The sequence below is a fragment of the Sorex araneus genome, chromosome 4 (assembly GCF_027595985.1).
Source record: "Sorex araneus isolate mSorAra2 chromosome 4, mSorAra2.pri, whole genome shotgun sequence".
Classification (NCBI taxonomy): domain Eukaryota; kingdom Metazoa; phylum Chordata; class Mammalia; order Eulipotyphla; family Soricidae; genus Sorex; species Sorex araneus.
The window spans coordinates 216157491-216176134 of NC_073305.1; the positions used below are offsets into that span (position 1 = coordinate 216157491).

The 18644-nt window shown below is 45.7% G+C and overlaps 1 non-coding gene across 1 annotated transcript; it reads right to left on the reverse strand.

The window, feature by feature from the left end:
* Positions 1–1622: 1622 nt before the first annotated feature.
* Positions 1623–1729, reverse strand: LOC129404522 (U6 spliceosomal RNA). The gene has a single exon (XR_008629920.1). It is a non-coding gene; the product is annotated as a U6 spliceosomal RNA (small nuclear RNA).
* Between the last annotated feature and the right edge of the window lie 16915 nt (positions 1730–18644).

Below are 18644 nucleotides of genomic sequence, written 5' to 3' on the forward strand. Positions count from 1 at the left end.
AGGAAAATGACAGAGAAGGAAAGAAATCAAGGGGGAGGAATGGAAGAATACGAGAAAGGGAAGTAATGGGGAAATGGAGGGTGGGGGCTTCAGTTATGCTGATGATGTGGGAGAGTTGTTTAGCTGTATCTCAAAGCACAGACTCAACAATGAAAACATAATGTGCTTTATCAAGGTGGCAGGCGGTGGGGTGGGGAGATGGAGTACGAGGACTGGTCGAAGGGGATGTGGAGATGGAGTGGAGGGAAGCTGACATTGGCGATGGGATTGATGTTGGAATATTACATGCCTAAGACTCAACTATCAATAACTTTGTAAATCATGGTTCCTTCACATCCACCCCCCCAACTTTATTTAAACACCGTGATTGTTGCTATAAACCGCATTTCTTTTTTTTAATAATTTATTTATTTTTTAATTAGTGAGTCACAGTGAGGGTACAGTTACAGATTCACACATTTTCGTGCTTGTTTTTCCCTCATGCGATGTTTAAGAGCCCATCCCTCCACCAGTGTCCATTCTCCACCACCAATGAACCCAGTATCCCTCCCACCCACCCCCAGTCCCATCCCCCCCACCCCACCCCACCTCTGTGTCGGGGCATTCCAATTTGATATCTCTCTTTCCTTTGGGGTGTTGTGTAAACCACATTTCTTTACATTTAAAAATATTTAAAAGATGAAACAAATTTCTCTTCCAAAAGGGAAAAGTCTACTGAGATTTCAGAGCTGTTCCAATGTCTGTAGCATCTTAAAAATAACTGGTTCAGAACGATCTTTGTGTCAAAGGGACATATTTTTGAGGGGGCAGAGTCTGTCCCCCTTCAGAGGACTGTTGTCTTACGAAGTGCTTCCCAATCACTCCCTGACATGGTTCTAACACCCAGCCCCCTTCCCACACTCTGCTGGCCTCCAGCAGACAGCCGTGGCCTCCCAGGGGGCCAGGGCCCTCCCTTGCCACCGTGGAAAGCTCATTATCAAGTTCAGGCAATCACATTTACATTGCTAATTGAAGTAGAAAGCTCCCAGAAGCACTAGAGTGAGAATTATTGGGTAATATGAAGGAAAAACGTCAGGAGTTCCCCTGGGGGCATCTGTGTCAGCAGCCACAATGCCACTATACCTAAGGCTGATAGAAGGGACACTTACATGGGTGCTGACAAAAATCCAGACACTTCTGAGGTTCTCAGTGATTGTCTCTGCTGTAGGATTTTTGTTGTTGGGTTTGGGGGCCACACCCGGCAGTACTTAGGGGCTACTCCTGGCTCTGTGCTTAGGAGTGATGGCTGGTGGTGTAAGGAGGTGGGGTGGGAGGTAGGGGTGACGGGGACAAGATGTAGGTAAGGGGCTCGAATCTGGGTTGGCAGCTGGCAAGGCAAGTGACTTAACTCCTGTGTTATCTCTCCAGCCTAGCACTATAGATGTTGGGATTTTTCAATGCAATGAGATGGGATCCAAGCAGAAGAGAGCAGGAGTTGGGATTTGTATCTTGGGTGGGTTCTCAGAGTGTTACTGGGAAGGTCTGGTTTTACTGCAACTCCAGGGCTAATCAACGGAGACAGTTGGTGATGGGAGGGAAGGGCCTTTTTTTTTTGTTTTGTTTAAAATTTTTTAATTTTATTTTAAAATGTGGAATGCGTCACATATTTGCATGTCATCCTTGTGCAGGGGCCGTGCTAATCTTCTCTGTATCGTTCCAATTTTAGTAAATGTGCTACCAAAGTGAGCAAGAGAAGGAGCTTTATTGGCAACCAGCGGGCAGGTTGGAGGATGGTGGACACTTGTCCCCAAAGTAACCATTTTACCTGTATGGTCACAAAGAGTGGGTTTTGTAGCAAAATAATAGAATAGGGAAGTGCAATGTCAGGGTTTGAGGACCAGTGAGCGTCAGCATCATCAATAAAATCACTTGGGGGCCGCTCCCTGGAGCACACTTCTGAGCTAGCTGCAAATCAGAATTTCTGATTAAGGTTTTTGCCCTCTTATCCTTGAGGACCAGATAAGAGGAGACAGTCTCAATCTTTTCAACCATGCCTGCCCAAACAGGTTTTCTGGTTCCAATTGTTAAATTTCACTCTTCATTTCTTTGGGGGCAGCTTCAAAAAGTCCAATGGGGCTTTATAATCTGACTGGTTCCACTGTTATTCAGATGTCTGGTTTGGTTCCAGAAAATACCTGTTCTGATTAATAGATCCTATTTCTCCCCCTCCACACACACCAGCCCTTGGCCTATTAAAATGGTGCCACTTACGGTAACTCACTGCATCTTTCTCTTTTCTTTACATTAAAATCCCCAAGCTTTGGTTTCTCCTTAGGTCTTTTTGGATGTCTGTTTAGTTTGGGGGCTACATCTAGCAGTCCCCAGGTGCTATTCCTGGCTCTGTGCTCAGAGGGACTACTGACTGAACCACCTCTGGTACTTGGGATTTGAACCCAGGTTGACTGCATGTAAGGCAAGAGTCTGACCTTCCGTACTATTTCCCCTACCCCTGGGTTTCTGAGTCTGTGCTCCTTGAATTTCAGTTATTTGATCTCAAACAATTGTTCTTTGCCTTTTAATTGCCTCTTGATCTTTCGCTTAACACACCAAGAAAAGGTCTCAGATGAAGAATTAAACATGGGGTATTGGGAAAATGTTAGTTGGTTGTTGACATGGAACCCATTTTACCGTCAGCATTAGGTTTTTCTGTTCTGAGTTTGATTGACTTAAGTGACCTTTTCCCTAACTATTCAATGAATTACATTGGTCTTTAGAAGTCTTGGGGTTAATTGGAGTTAGTCCACACGGGAATGACTGGGAAGAGGGGAGCAAATGAGTGTACCTGGGGGCTTCTAGGCATTTGAACTTGAGGGATCCTGTTTCATGCTATTAAAAAAAGTTTTTAATCATGGGAAATGTCAAACACTGCTCAGAAATATCGAGATGGTCGAAATGAGGCAAGTGAGGTCTGCAAGATGGCAGTTTCCGATGGTCGTGTCCCACCGAGCGTGGATTCTAACCGTCACTCGCAGCAGAGAGAAGGGATGGTGGTGAGGGAGGGCACCACAGAGGCCACTTCCGTGGTACCCGGGTGCCTTGACTCTCAACACATAGAAATTTGCAAGAGGTCAGAATTGCTTCTCCCAGACAAAATTTGTGGAGGGAGGCTCGGGGATGGATGGCTAGGGAGCGCTGGGTGGCAGTTTGTGTCTGGTTAAAGGGAGACCACACAGGACACACTGTCATGGCCAACTCCGCAACTGCGGCCATGGCCAGCTCCACGACAACTGCCAGGGCCAGCTCCATGACGACTGTCATGGCCGTCTCCATGACGACTGCCATGGCTGACTCCATAACTACTCGTCATGGCCAACTTCACGGGCACTGGTGAAGCTCTCACATACTCTGAGTTTGAAAGCATCAGTCCCCACAGACAATTCCCCGTGTCCCAGTTTTTGCCACTGGATGCTGCCCTCAGCTCTAGGAGCTGCACTTGGCCCGGTGGTCGTGCATGCCTCAGTGGAGACTGTTGTGTATGGCCCTTGGCACCAAAGGGGCAGATATCAGGTGGAGATCAAGGGCGGGTGGCTTAGGTGGGTATAGTTGCCAGCTACTGCTGCCCCAGGGAGAGCATCAAATGACAGGGAAAAGGACAGGTGTGTAAGCTGGGAGTTCTCCCCCTGGCTTGCACGAGTGTGTGTGTGTGTGTGTGTGTGTGTGTGTGTGTGTGTGTGTAAGTAAAGTTTGCCTGATTAGCTTGCCCTGAAGCATTGTAGAGAGACTGTGATGGGTCTTGGATGGCAAAGCCTCCATTCTGAGGCTCAGGGGTGACACAGCCACAAAGTTCCCCTGGGAACAAGGTTCTTTGTCCCACATCCAGGAAGCCAGCCTGGGACCCACTGGGGGATGCGGCAGTAAATCTCTCAAGCCATGGAGGCACAGACAGGCGTCTCCTGTGTGCAGCCCTCCAGTGGGGTCTCCTCAGATTGCAGTTCTCATGCCCAGAATGTGTGCCACGGATAACAGCCACTCAGCAAATACTTCCCAGAGGGACACACAGCCTCGGAGTGAGCTGCAGAGGCGACCCCAGGCCCGACTCGGATGGGTGGGGAGCAGGGCACAGAAACCTGGACAGAGGGCAACGCTGGGAATCTGACTCAGGGGCAGGGCCCGCTGGTCCCTTTTTATTGCCAGGGCCCGTTCTTTTTATTTTTCCTGAGGAAACTTTCCTTCTGCCTGCAAGTTCTTGGAGGGATTATCGCAATGGGCTTCCTGACAGGTCAAGGGGCCACGCCCAGTCTTCATTCTACTTCAGGACAAGAAGGACCCCTTCAGTCCTCAGTCTTAAGGGAGAGAGGTCAGGTGTGTGCCTCTAGACGCCCCACAACTGGGGTGCGGCCCTGACACCCACCTGCCCATTGGAACATGCACCAACATGAGGCATGTGATGGGGCCAGGGCAGGCTGAGAGCCCCCAGCACCCCACAGCGGGGCGTCCACTGGACGCTGCCCGTGGGCTTCTGGGAGTCTCACCAGAGAGCCTCAGTGGCTCTCTGGGAACCCACATACCTGCTGGTGCTGCCATCACCCACACTATCAAAACAGACTGGCGCCCCCATCCCCGGGCTGGGCTTGGCAGGACCAGAGATGACGCATCATCGTAGAATTCTCCCGGCTGCTTCCCTGCATTCTCCTGGTCTCCCTCCTTCTCTCCGTGCCCCTCACACTTGACGTGAGCTTGACTTTCCCTTCTCTGAGGTTTGGCCCAGGACTGTGTCTCTTGCTCGGGGCCAAGAGGTGGGAGGAGAGAGAGCGAAGGATCCTTGGACACCCCCCTGCACCCTGGTTTTCCAGGCGATGTCTGAGCTGCCGCACTGCAGCCAACACTGAGCTGTTCAGGGGGATGGGGCAGCTGGGAGGGAAGGAACAAATGGCAGTAAGGACCCCCCTTCCCAAGACCTGAGAGCAGTACCCTCCTTCTCATTTCTTATGCTAGAAATGACAGCTCTCCGGGGGCTCTCTCTATTTCCACCCAGTGCTTAATTCTGGGGTTTGGTATTCCTTTGGGTTCAGGTTGGGGATATTGGTGGGAAAACCAACCAGCCAATCAGCCAGAAATTCTCTGTTGCACGATCTTGCATTCCTTTCTCCTTCTCTCCCAATCAGCTGGCTACTCGTGATGTCCTTTTCCAGGCTTCAGCTGCTCCCCTTGGCCGCCGTGGCCATGTTTTTAGTTGCATTTGATAAGAGAGAAGGGGTGTGTTTTTTCACTTCCTCATCATTATCCATGTGGTTGAGGAGCTAAAATCCCCCTCAACACCTTCCCCCACCAAGTTCTAATTGAGCTGGTGGAGTTATTACATCAAGATCAGACAGATTACAAGGAGGAAGAACGGATTTAATTACATACATAGGGGGAAACCTGCATAGAAATGAATTCTCCAGTGAGTAGGGTGGAATGGGGGAGGGGTGTCTCTGTCTGAGCCGAGGAAAAGGTTAGGATGCAGGAGCTTCACGGGAGAGAGAAGGGGGGACCCCCTGAGGGGAGGTGATCTAGAGGAAAAGGAGCACAAGCTCCTCATTGGACGGTTTCCCTGCCAGGTAGATGGGCTTTCTGCAATGGAAAGGTTATTTCTGCTAGAAAAAGAAAAAGAGAGACCCAACTTAGGATATGATGCATCAACCCTTCACCACCAATTTTCATTCTTCTGGGCAGAAAAGTGGGTGGTAGAAGTTTCTCATGAGTCTGCAGGGTCACGATTCACATTAGTCTGAAATAAGCCACATGTCAGGTAAGACATCGTGGAAAACAACCTGTTCTGTTCCTTCTGAACAAAGGAAGATTCTCCTTTACCTAGAATCAGAATCCAAATGATTCATTAAAAAAAAATCAATTGAAGCCTGAGAGATAGGGAGTAGGGTGCTTGCCTTGCATTCAGCTGATCCCGGTTTGATCTATGACACTGCATTTGTTCCCCCAAGTACTGCCAGGAGTGATCCCTGAGCACAGAACCAGGAGTGAGCCCTGAGAACTGCTGAGTGTGGTCCCTCCACTCCCAGGCCCCTTTTGAAAAATGCTATCTTGTTTACTGGGTTCAAATTCTGCGTTATAAAAAGTCAATTGTAGGGGCTGGAGCAATAGCACAGCGGGGAGGGCATTTGCCTTGCATGCGGCCGACCCAGGTTCGATTTCCAGCATCCCATAGGGTTCCCTGAGCACCACCAGGAGTAATTCCTGAGTGCAGAGCCAAGAGTAACCCCTTTGCATTGCCAGTGTGACCCCAAAAGTAAGTAAAAACAAGTCAATTGTACAGAGGGTCAGAGTATAAAGTCTCATGAGTGGATTTTTGTTTATTTGTTTGTGTGTGGGGGGCCACATCCAGCAGTGCTCAGGGCTGATTCCTGGCTCTGCACTCAGGGATCATTCCAGGCAGGCTCGGTGATCATAGGGAGTGCTGGTGACTGAACCCAGGTCAGCCGCATGCAAAAGTAGCACCCAACCCGCTATGCTATCACTTTGCCCCCCCACTTTGATAGATTTTGGCAATATCGATCCCCATATAAAAGCCACCCAGGGGAGACAGGGAACAATATCACTACCTTAAAAAAAATACCCTTATATCCCTGATGCATAGAGAAAAAAAAAAAGGAAAATGGCTGGAATTGGAGGCACCGTTTGCTTTGGAGGATCAAGTCCCCTCCCATGGGCCCACATGAAGCAGCGTGAGGATGGCTCTGACCAGACAGAGGCGGGGAGAAGCCACGAGAACAGCCCACGATGGAAGGAGAGGCTTTTCCTGGCTGGGTCGGTGAGCCCCCTGTTCAACTTGCTGGCCAGCCGGCCAGACTGTAACTCCCCGGGAGTCTTGGCATTTGGCGAGCCAGCCAGGCAAACACGCGCAGCACGCATCCGCGAGCATATTTCTTAAAAGTCAACTTGATCTACCGCATGGAGGGGAGGCTGCGTGTCTGAGCGCCAGTCACATTAGACGAGTCAATTTCCTGCCAATTTCCTGCCAGCAGTAGGTGGAGAAGGAAGCCCACTTGCGGGCTTGGAGGGCATCCTCCCTGCCAAAGGGCCAAGGGCAGAGCATGTGTCTCGGCCCGAGATGTCCATAGACCCACAGCCCATCCTGGAAAACCAGCCCTGACCCAGGGGCCCGGGACAGATGGGGAATTGGCACAGTTAATGGCTTCGCAGGTGTGAGTGTGGGCTGGGGATGATGCATGTGTGGGCAGGCGGAGCTCTGAAGCCATCCCAGCTCTAATGTTTCCTGGCCAGTTTAGGAATTAATTGTTGCCCCTGGAAACAGCTGCCTCGTTGGAGACAGTCAGGTGTGGAGAGGCTCAATCCAGCTTCCCGTGTGCCAGCGAAGAGCTGTGGCTTGCCTTTAGTTAGGGGAACTGGCTCCGTGGCCGCAGGTATGGATAAATCCCCCGACAGGAGCCCCGAGGAGTGGGAGGCAGAGGGAATCGCCAAGGGCTAGACTTTGTATAATGGAGTCTGGGTTCTACCCCTGGCACCCAACGGTGCCCTGAGTAGGTCTTGGGAGTAACACCTGAGCACGGGCCCCTGAGCTATTAGTAATAGGTCTCGCCCCAGAGTGAAAAGAGTGGAATTCAGGGACGATACTGGTCGTTATCAAACCATCGTGACATTTCCCAGCCACACACACACACAGTCCAGAAGAAGGTGAAGAATCGGGGTCTTTTCCAGATCTCGGCCCTTTCCAAACCACACAGTCATTTGGAGTGACAGTTGGTGTCACTGGAGGCCACTTCTTGCCTGACCAGTTTGTCCCCAGCAGCTGACCTGGAGTGAGCCCTCCCCCACTGGTGGTGGGCACCTTTTCTTCATGTTACCCTAGAATGGACCGTCTCTGTTTGAACTCTCTCTTCTGTAGGATGATGCTGATGAAGATGATAATGATGATGATGATGATGAGGAGGAGGAGGAGGAGGAAAAGGAGGAGGAGGAGGAGGAGGAGGAAGAGGAGGAGGAGGAGGAGGAGGATAAGATGATGGTTATGAAGATGATGATGATGATGATTTGGATGATGATTTGGGTTTTAAGCCACACCTGTTGGTACTGGGTGTTACTCCTCACTCAGTGCTCGTGGGTCATTCCTGGCAGTGCTCGAGGACCTCTGTGGTGCTGGAAATTGAACCTGGGCCTCCTATAAGCAAAGCATATACTCAGCCTTTTGAGTGATCTCTCCAAGACACCCCCCCACCGGGTATTTTTATTTATTTATTTATTCTTTTTAGACCACACTCAGTGGTGCTCATAACTTTCTCCTGGCTCTGTGCTCAGGGCAGGGTTTGGGAGATCCTATGGTGTGCCAGGGTCCAACCTGGGGTGGCGGTGTGCAAGGCAAGCTTTCTACCTGCTCTATTCCTGTTCACCCCCACCCCTACCCACAGATAATTTTAGCTCCTCCCTGTACTTATTTTATGTTTGGAAATGAAAAGGTACCAGTGGCTTGGCCGCCTCTAAGGCCAAGCCCAGGGATAGGATAGGCTAGGTTAAGGACTCACGGTGACTTCAAACCACGTGTACATGCATGTACAGTTGAGCATCTAAACTGCCTTCCTCGCACTGGTTGAACTCTACAAGAAGAAAACATCCAACCCCATCAAAAAATGGGGCGAAGAAATGAACAGAAACTTTACCAAGGAAGAAATACGAATGGCCAAAAGGCACATGAAAAAGTGCTCTGCATCACTAATCATCAGAGAGATGCAGATCAAAACAACTTTGAGATACCACCTCACACCACAGAGACTAGCACACATCCAAAAGAACAAAAGCAACCGCTGTTGGAGAGGATGTGGGGAGAAAGGGACCCTTCTTCACTGCTGGTGGGAATGCCGACTGGTTCAGCCCTTCTGGAAAACAATTTGGACGATTCTCAAAAAATTAGATATTGAATTCCCATTTGACCCAGCAATACCACTGCTGGGAATATATCCCAGAGAGGCAAAAAAGTACAATCGAAACAATATCTGCACATGTATTTTCATTGCAGCACTGTTTACAATAGCCAGAATCTGGAAAAAACCCGAGTGCCCCAAAACGGATGACTGGTTGAGGAAACTTTGGTACATCTATACAATGGAATACTATGCAGCTGTTAGAAAAAAGGAAGTCAAGAATTTTGTAGTTAAGTGGATGGGCATGAAAAGTTTCATGCTGAGTGAAATGAGTCAGAAAGAGAGAGACAGACATAGAAAGACTGCACTCATCTATGGTATATAGAATATCAGAGTGGGAGACTAATACCCAAGAACTGTAGAAATAAGTACCAGGAGGTTGACCCCATGGCTTCGAGGCTGGCCTCACGTTCCGGGGAAAGGGCAACTCAGAGAAGCGATCACCAACTACATTGTAGTCGAAGGCCATGTGGGGGAAGGGAGTTGCGGGCTGAATGAGGGCTAGAGACTGAGAACAGCGGCCACGCAACACCTTTATTGCAAACCACAACAGCTAATTAGAGAGAGAGAACAGAAGGGAATGCCCTGCCACAGTGGCAGGGTGGGTTGGGGGGGAGATGGGATTGGGGAGGGTGGGAGGGACGCTGGGTTTGCGGGTGGTGGAGAATGGGCACTGGTGAAGGAATGGGTTCCCGAGCTTTGTATGAGGGAAGTATAAGCACAAAAGTGTATAAATCTGTAACTGTAAAAAAAACAAAAAAAACAAAAAAATTAAATAAATAAATTTTAAAAAAAAGAAACAAAAAAAAATAAAAAAAAATAAAAAATAAACTGCCTTCCTCTCCCTCTTCCTGGCCCCGGGACTGCATATTATTTTCTTAAAAGCATTTTTTATTTTTTCACCCCAGGCCTTGATTTACATGGTCAAATGTGTTCTGGCCCCATTTGTTATCTTTGGAATGCCCAGGCCTCCGAAAAGCAGGCAAGGAAAGGAAAAACTCTACCCAGCCTAGCTCTAACTCTATACTAGCCTTAGGTGAAAGGAAGAGACATACTTATATCCCTTTTAAAATAAAAAAAAGTGCAAGGATACATAAACGATACTGTGTTCTTCAACACATTTTAACCTTTCAATAGAAAGACCTTGGGTGTTCTGAGGCATTTATACATCTGAAAGCAAGGTCCCAGTTTTACCCTGGTAGCAATTTTACAACTGATTCTTTTGGGGGTTTTGGACTGCCTGGGTGGCAGTCAGAGGCTACTTCTGGTTCAGTGCTTGGGCGATCATGTGGGGGTGGGGACTGAATCCAGTTCTCCCACATGCAAACTGCCTCCCAGCACTAGGAGCCTTAGTACCTCCTACCCCACACCAGTCCCAGCCAGGCAATTTTTATAGGACCCAGTCCTTCTTATAGGACTCAGAAGCCACTGTTTAAGAAATCAGTCCTGCTTCCATTTGGAAACATGGAGAACTAATGAAATTCCATCTGAGGGCTGGGGAGGTTAGGAGGTACGTGCCCTTTATATAATGGCAGGAGTAATACTACCCCCCTACCCCCCAAAGACTGCTGGGGAGAGAAGCCGATCATGGTGGGTACAACAAGGAAAGTACCACTCGTGACAAAATGGGGAGAATTAATTAGTTATTTAAGGGAAATTGGATGGCTTCAAGTTGGATTAAGCATTTGTCGAGGCAAGGAAAGTCTCGCTGATTCACAAAATGAAGAGCTAGGGAGACGGCATTCACCGCACTGAAGATTTCCCAAAGGCACTAAAATAACAAGGAGGCATTTTCTAGTGAGCTGAAGCAGAACATAATCTATGTTGCTTCCAGTAACAGGGACACATTTCTGTTGATTTGGAGCCTTCAGTTTTTCAAACTTGAAGCTCTGAGTAGATAGAAATCTTAGTGATAATTGCAAGAGGGAGATTTCTAAGGCTCTGTGGCACGGGGTAGAAGAGGAACAACTTTGCTGTTGTTGAGACCAGATCATTCAATCAATCATTCACTCCTTTATTTTACAAATATTTGTTGAAGATCAGGCCCTTGTTAGAGACAGAGCGAGGTCTTAGTGACAGACCAATGGCCACTATTATTTAATTATTTTGTGTCTTTATTCCGAGGTCAGGTCTTGTCCTGTTGATCTATTTCACATGGCAAATGATTCTAAACTTAGCTTAAAACTTAAAGCAGTTCATTGGCACTATAATAGAAGGGTTATTATCCAAAAAAGACAAGAAATAACAAACGTTGGTGAGGATGTGGGGAAAAGGGAATACTTGTATATCCCTGCTTGCTAGCAGGGATGCATATTGATGGAGCCACTTTGGAAAACAGCATGGAGATTTATAAAAAATATTAAGACTACAAATATCATGTTTTCCAGCTACTACACTTCTGGGTATATATCCAAAGAATATGAAAGTATTAATTTGAAAGATCATGCACATCTGTATTTATTGTGCAATATATTCTATGTACAATAGCTAAGATATGCAAACAACCCACAGGCCCAATAGTTAAAGAAAATGAAGGGTTATATGCACAATGAAATACTATTAAGCCACGCAAGGACAAATTATACCATTTGAGACACTATGTATGGACCTTGGGAGGATTATGCTAATATGTCAGAGAAATGCAAATACTATAGGATTTTACCCATGTGAGAGATAAACAAGCAAATGAACAAACAGAACAAAAACAGTCCCTTGGATTCTGACAAAAGATTGGTAGTTACCAGAAGGGAAGAGGGGGCCAGAGGGTGGGGGTAAAATGGATACAAGGGATCATTTGTACCGTGGAGGGGAGACACTGGATTTTCAGAGGTAGTCAAAATGAGTACATAGGGAGAGAGCGTTGGAAGATTAAAACACTTACTTTGCATGTGGCTGAGCCTAGTTTGATCCCAACTACTTAGCCTCCTGAATATTGTGGAGTGTGATTCAGGACTGCTTTCTGAAACAGTGGCTTCTGGGGGCTGGAGTGACAGCACAGAGGGTAGGACATTTGCCTTGCATGCGGCCGACCCGAGTTAGACTCCCAGCATCCCACATGGTCTCCCGAGCACCGCCAGGAGTCATTCCTGAGTGCATGAGCCAGGAGTAACCCCTGAGCATCACCGGGTGTGACCCAAAAAGCAAAAACAAACAAACAAACAAACAAAAGCAATGGCTTCTGAGTCCTGTAAGAATCACCGGGCTGAGACTGGTGTGGGGAAGAGGGTGCTGGCTCAAAGTGCTGGCGGGCACAGTTTGCATGTGGGAGCACTGAGTTCAGTCCCCACCACCACATGGTCACCCGAGCACTTCACGTGGCCGTGAAGACCTTCAAGAGCTGCAATGTGCTGAGAATCTCCAGGACTGCATATCCTTAGCCCTATTTTATCTGAAGGATTTTGTTGCTTGTGTTAGGGGGAGGTTGTTAGAGGTAATGTTGAATCAAGCCAATCTAATATAAATACTCTCGGGTTTTAACTATGTATGACTGTTGACCAAGACCCCATATTAAAACAACCGGGGAGTGTAGCTTTTCAGAGGTGCTCATAAATTTTTCAGAGCTTGAGAAATTCTGACTCATGCTCCAGAATAGGGCCTGGGAAATAGAAAATGTGAAAATCCTCCAGGTAATAAACCACTGCTGCAATAAAGTGAGAAATTATTGATTTATAAATCTTGAGCAACTAGTCATTGGATGTCATTTTGGTCTTCAGTTGCGTGATTTGAGGCATCTTCTAAGTACCTTGGTGGACGTTGGCACCATTTTCATCCACTTGTATTCATTCCTGTGCATTTTCTGATTTGGTTTCTTATTTATTTTGGATTCATTTTCTCAACTATTTTAAAGTTTGACATAATGATATTTCTTTACAGCTTCATCATGCATTCACACATCTAAAGGAATCATCTTTACTCCGGCAAAATTGGCTTGACGCATGTGTGTGCTATGTAAAATGTCAGGAATGCTATAATTATATTTTATCAGGTGAAGCTTAACATTTTAATAGGCAGTGTCTAAGACTGAGCTCACTGGGTGTTTTTGGATGGTGAAATGGATGCACAAAATAAGAAAACACTCAGAGACTAAATCAATCACTTATGCCAGACAAGTAGGATCAGAGTTTATTCTGGAGGGTCTGTGTAATTTTTTTGAAGTGCTGTCCTTTTAAAAATGTAGGTTCATTAAATCTGATTTGGAAGGCTGGGAAAATAGCCCCTCAGTGACTTGTTATCGTTAAAGATGAGTGAAAATTGGCAAAGTTTCATAAGAGGCCCTTCTATGAGTATTTATTTCATCTCATCATGGGTATTAATTTATATTTTAAAAAGGCCAAATATAAGAAACTTTATCAACCACACATTCTAACCATATCTTTGTGTGCAAAGATGTATGATCTCCAAAATTGGACAAATGAGCTTATTAGAGCTGTGCTATTATTATTGGTCTCTCGTGGAAGTGAATTTCATTGGCAGGAGGGGGGGAGGCTCTTAAATGTGTATTTTTAAAAAACAGAACAGTTGTATATTTCTTGGCTTGAGTTAAACCCCCGATTAGAAGCAATTTTTTTTATTAGCTGGAAAATAGATGAGCTTCATGTTTTACATACAGGTGATGCACTGACAGCTTTTTCATAAAATGTTGACTTATTTTTCTCGAAGAAATATTGCTTTTTCCCCTGGAGTGCTAAAAATGACTCTCCTTTGGTTAGGTGGGGGATCAGGTGGTGGCATCTGCCATCCTAGGATTGCCAGATGCGACTCAGAGCATATGAATGCCAGGTCCCTTTTCTTTAAGACATTCAGTAGGGAATATAGGAAAAAGTTATACTATTGGAGAGAGAACCTAGAGGTCAGTACCATCCAGATAGCTCCTAGTAGAACCTCAGAAAAACAGTTGCTATTTCTCAGAGTTATGAGGATTGTTCAATCGGTGCATAGGTAACTCCTTCCTTCTGTTTGCCTTGCATATTCATCACCCCACCATCATAGCCCCTTTTCCTCTGGGAAATTTTTGTTCCATTGTACCCAGCCCTTTATAGCATTTCATCAAAACAGAACTTTATCCATGGGAATTGGTTTATAACACATTAATAGTCCCTTGTCTTCCGGCTTCCATTGTGAGACTGAGAAGTTGTTGATCATTCTAATTATTTATTGCTCCTTTGAAGGTGATGCCTCTCTTTCTTCTGGCTCCTTTACTAAGCATCCTTGTTACCACTGGACTTTAGAAGTTTTACTCTGATGTGTTTAATTTTCTCCCTTCCTTTCTCATCCCTTCCTTTCCCTTCCTTTCTCATCCCTCCACCCCCTCTCTTCTTCCTTCCCTCCCTCCCACTCTCCCTCCCTCCCTTCCTTCTTTTTTTCATTCCCTCCTTCCTTCCTTCTTTTTTCCTTCCTTCCTTCCTTCCTTCCTTCCTTCCTTCCTTCCTTCCTTCCTTCCTTCCTTCCTTCCTTCCTTCTTTTTTCCTTCCTTCCTTCCTTCCTTCCTTCCTTCCTTCCTTCCTTCCTTCCTTCCTTCCTTCCTTCCTTCCTTCCTTCCTTCCTTCCTTCCTTCCTTCCTTCCTTCCTTCTATCTTTGTTTCTTTTTTGATTTTTGGGTCACAGCTGGGCTTACTAATGGCTATGCTATCAGGGATCACTCCTGTAGGGACTTGGGGAACTATGAATTAAACTATGGGGTGCTATGAATTAAACCAGGGTCAGACCTGTACCAGGCAAATGCCCTACCCACTGGACTATTGCTCTGACCCCCTAATTTTCTTCATTATTGTAATTATTATATCTACTTGAAACTCATAGAATTTCTTGAAATTGTATGTTAAGCTCCTTTCATGGGGTGGGATTTGGTCCATACCCACTATTATTCAGGATTTATTCTTAGCTCAGAGCACGGGGGACCATATGTGGTGCTAGGGATCTAAACTGAACTGGGTGCATGAAAGGCAAGCACCTTACTTACTGTATTATCTCACTGGCCTTGTCTTTTGTGCTCTTAAGTTATCTTTGGACATTTCTCTTCAGAAATTATTTCTCCCACCTCCTATCACACACTATCCCTCCTCCCCTATTGAACAGCCAATGATATAAATTTTAGAGCTTTAAAAAAAGTTCTATGTAGCGCTTATAATTCTAAAAACTGCACTTCCCATCATTTTATTTATCCATATTATATTCTTAATAATCTCTACTGATGTATCTTCAAGTAGATTAATCTTATGGCTTTTTAAAAAGTTTAATCTGATGTGAAATTATCAAATCGTTAATTTTAGGGTTTTATTGTGCTTTTTCAGTTCCAGAATCCCATTGATTCATCGATGTAAATTATAGTAAATTATAGCCCTCTGGATAATTTCGCCATCTTGTCATCTGTTTTCTTGAATATATTAAAGTTATTTCAAATTCTCTATCTGATTATCTAAAAAGCCTGTTTCTGCCCTTCCCCCACCATGTCAACTCTTGGTATGCTGGTAACTTTTCCCTAAATTCCAAAGAGTTGCATGAAACATTGGCAAAACAATGCACGACGTGTCATCTCTTGATAGGCTGAAACTTTTTACTAAATTCCAAATAGTTGTATGAGGCAATGTTAAAGCAATGCATGATGTGGTCATTCTTTGGAAAAGGCAAGCTTTTGATTTGGGATGGCAATTAAAGCAGAGACCTGTTGTCTTTACGTCCCATGAGAATAACCCGTGAGGGCTAAGTTATTCTTTACAATGGGTGGTGCACGTCCAGTGTGTCCCCAGTCCTAGTTTGGACTTTTTCTAGAAGTTAGTCGAAGCCTTGGGGAGTTGACAAAAGTTTCCTGCCTTGAGCATATCCTGAACCTCGATTCTTCCTGCTGAAAATTCTCCTTATCTTCCAAGGACTTTAGTTCTGCATCCGGCCTGTTGTTTCAGCCCCTCTGCCTCTAGTGACACAACTCAGGGGAAATAGCTCAGGGAAAAAGAAGTCACAATGTGCCACTTGGGATCAGAGAAAGTATCACAGGTAGGGGACTTGCTTTGCGTGTACCTGACCCGGGTTCTATTGGTAGCACGGTACACCATCCCCCAAGCTCAGCCAGGAGTGATTCTGAGCACAGGCAGAGCCAGGAGTACAGCTAGGAGTGATGAAAACCACACCAGAAGCCCAAACAGTGTCATCAGTAAAAACGGGATTTTAGGCCATCTTCTCCAAAATGGTGCCCCTCAAACTATGACTATTTATTTTATTTTATTTTATTTTATTTTTGCTTTTTGGGTCACACCCAGCGATGCTCAGGGGTTACTCCTGGCTTTGCACTCAGGAATTACTCCTGGCGGCGCTTGGGGGACCATATGGGATGCCGGGGATCGAACCCGGGTCGGCCGCGTGCAAGGCAAACGCCCTACCCGCTGTGCTATCGCTCCGGCCCAAACTATGACTATTTAAACTCGAGCCCCCCCCCCCCCGTCCCAATTCTACGACCCTCCCACCCAAGCCTTAAAACAGAACTGCTCATATTTTTAATCCTTGACTCATCACTTTCATACTAACTTCTCACCTTGGAGCTGCTTCCAAATTGGCAAGTGCCTCAAGACGAAAGTTAGTAAAGAATAATGAGTTTTACTCATGGCCTAGCCACCTCAAGAACTCATCAAAGATGGCAAACATTGCTGATAAAGGGTCCAGCTTTTCTAGTCATTCTTGTTGGAGCTATTGGTCTGATAGAAACCAGACCATGCAAGCTGCAAGTAGCACACTTTATCCTGGAAATTTTCATTTTGGTCTGAGATGCAGAAAAAGAAAGGCCAGGGCTAACGTCTAGAGAGGCAATTCGGCCAGTGCCACTGCTCAGACCTCTTGTGCTGTTTCGTTCTGACATTTCCCCAAGACTGATTGGATCCTCTCTTTGGAAAATATTACTTTATTTCCCATGAAGCCCTCTTTGGGATGAACTTGGTCTGAGTTTCTGTATTTTCAAATAACCCACGCACGGGAAGCACATCTGTGAGATGGCCACGCAGAAAAAGAGGAACAGTCTGTGTATGTGCAAGATCAGAGCTATGCAGTGATTTTTCTTGCTTTGCAAGGTGGAGGGCTAGGTGACCTGGTTTGCTAAATTTTACATGTCGCTCTCTCCCTGGATTGATAGAGAACTTTGAAGAATTTATCCCTTTAGGTCTAAGTGGTTTTTTTTTTTTTGCATCTGTAAAATTTTGTTTGTACAAGATTACAAAGATAGAATTTCAGCTGAAACTCCATCAAGCTGAAAATCCTATGATTCTGATTTGGAGCTAATTGGCCCACATAGGAGTTGAGTACAAACACTTACCAACTGACCAGACTAATATTCTGGTTCTAATAATACAATGTTCCTGGGGCCAGAGAGATAGTACAGCGGGTAATATACTTGCCTTACATGCAGCTGATCGGGGTTCAATCCCCGGTTCACTCACATGGTTCCAAAGTACTGCCAGGGATGAATCCTGAGTGCAGAGCCAGGAATAACCTCTGAGCATTGCCAGGTATGACCCCCCCAAAGCCAATCAAACAAACAAATAAACAAAAGCAATACAATGTTCTTTGTTTGAAAAAGATATAAAATTGGAATAACCTTTGAATAACACTGTGTAGGTGGTCCGTGCAATTAGAAAGATCACTTAAAATTTTTTTTTATTAGTGAATCACCATGAGGTACACTCACAGACTTACAAACTTCCTGCTTACATTTCAGTTATACAATGGTCAAGGACCCATCCCTCCACCAGTGCCCATTTACCACCACCAATGGTCCCAGCATCCCTCCCAGCATCCCCACCCCGCTTCCCCTCCCCCCACCCCGCCTCTGTGGCAGGGCATTTCATTTTGCTCTCTCTCTCCTTTTGGGTGTAGTGATTTGCAATAGAGGTATTGAGTGGCCGTTATGTTCGGTCTATAGTCTGCTTTCAGGATGCATCTCCCATCCCGAGCGGATCTTCCTAGCGCCATTTACTTGGCGATCCCTTCTCTAACTGAACTGCCATTTCCCTTAGTCTGTGAGGCCAGATTCTAAGCTGTGGAGTAATCCTCCCAGTACTTATCTTTAATAATCTTGGGTGTTCATCTCCCATTCCATTACATTATATTCCACAAATGAGTGCAATTTTAGAAAGATCACTTTGATAGTCAATGACAATCACACTTGATACAGAGATCACTTTGTAGCAACACACATCTAGGTGTTCTTTTTATTGAGCATTTTATGAGGGCCCCACAAAACTAATTTTTCACACCAATCTTCACATAAGTCACTTATGATTAACTTAAGGTATAGATTCACAACTTTCTATTAATATATATATATTGCAATATTTTGATTCCTTCATCCCTCACGGAGAGCCGGCAAGCTACCGAGAGTATCCTGCCTGCATGGCAGAGCCTGGCAAGCTACCCATGGGGCATTATTTGATATGCAAAAAACAGTAACAAGTCTCTCAATGGAGATGTTACTGGTGCTTGCTCGAGCAACTCGATGAACACAGGACGACAGTGATACAGATTGCCAGGATCTTTGACTTTCATGGGGATGTAATTGTCAAAAGTTTTTCTATGCAAACATGTCCCCAGTGGCTTTGTGGATGTCACTCTGTCAGTTCTGTATAGTGTAAATTTGAGTTCAAGGTCTCTTGACAAGCTCAAATATGAGGTACATTCTTGAAGTATTACTAATTCCGTTTTCAGGCTCCTTAAAGTTTAGGCTTTATTAAAATCAATTTATCACAGGACTGT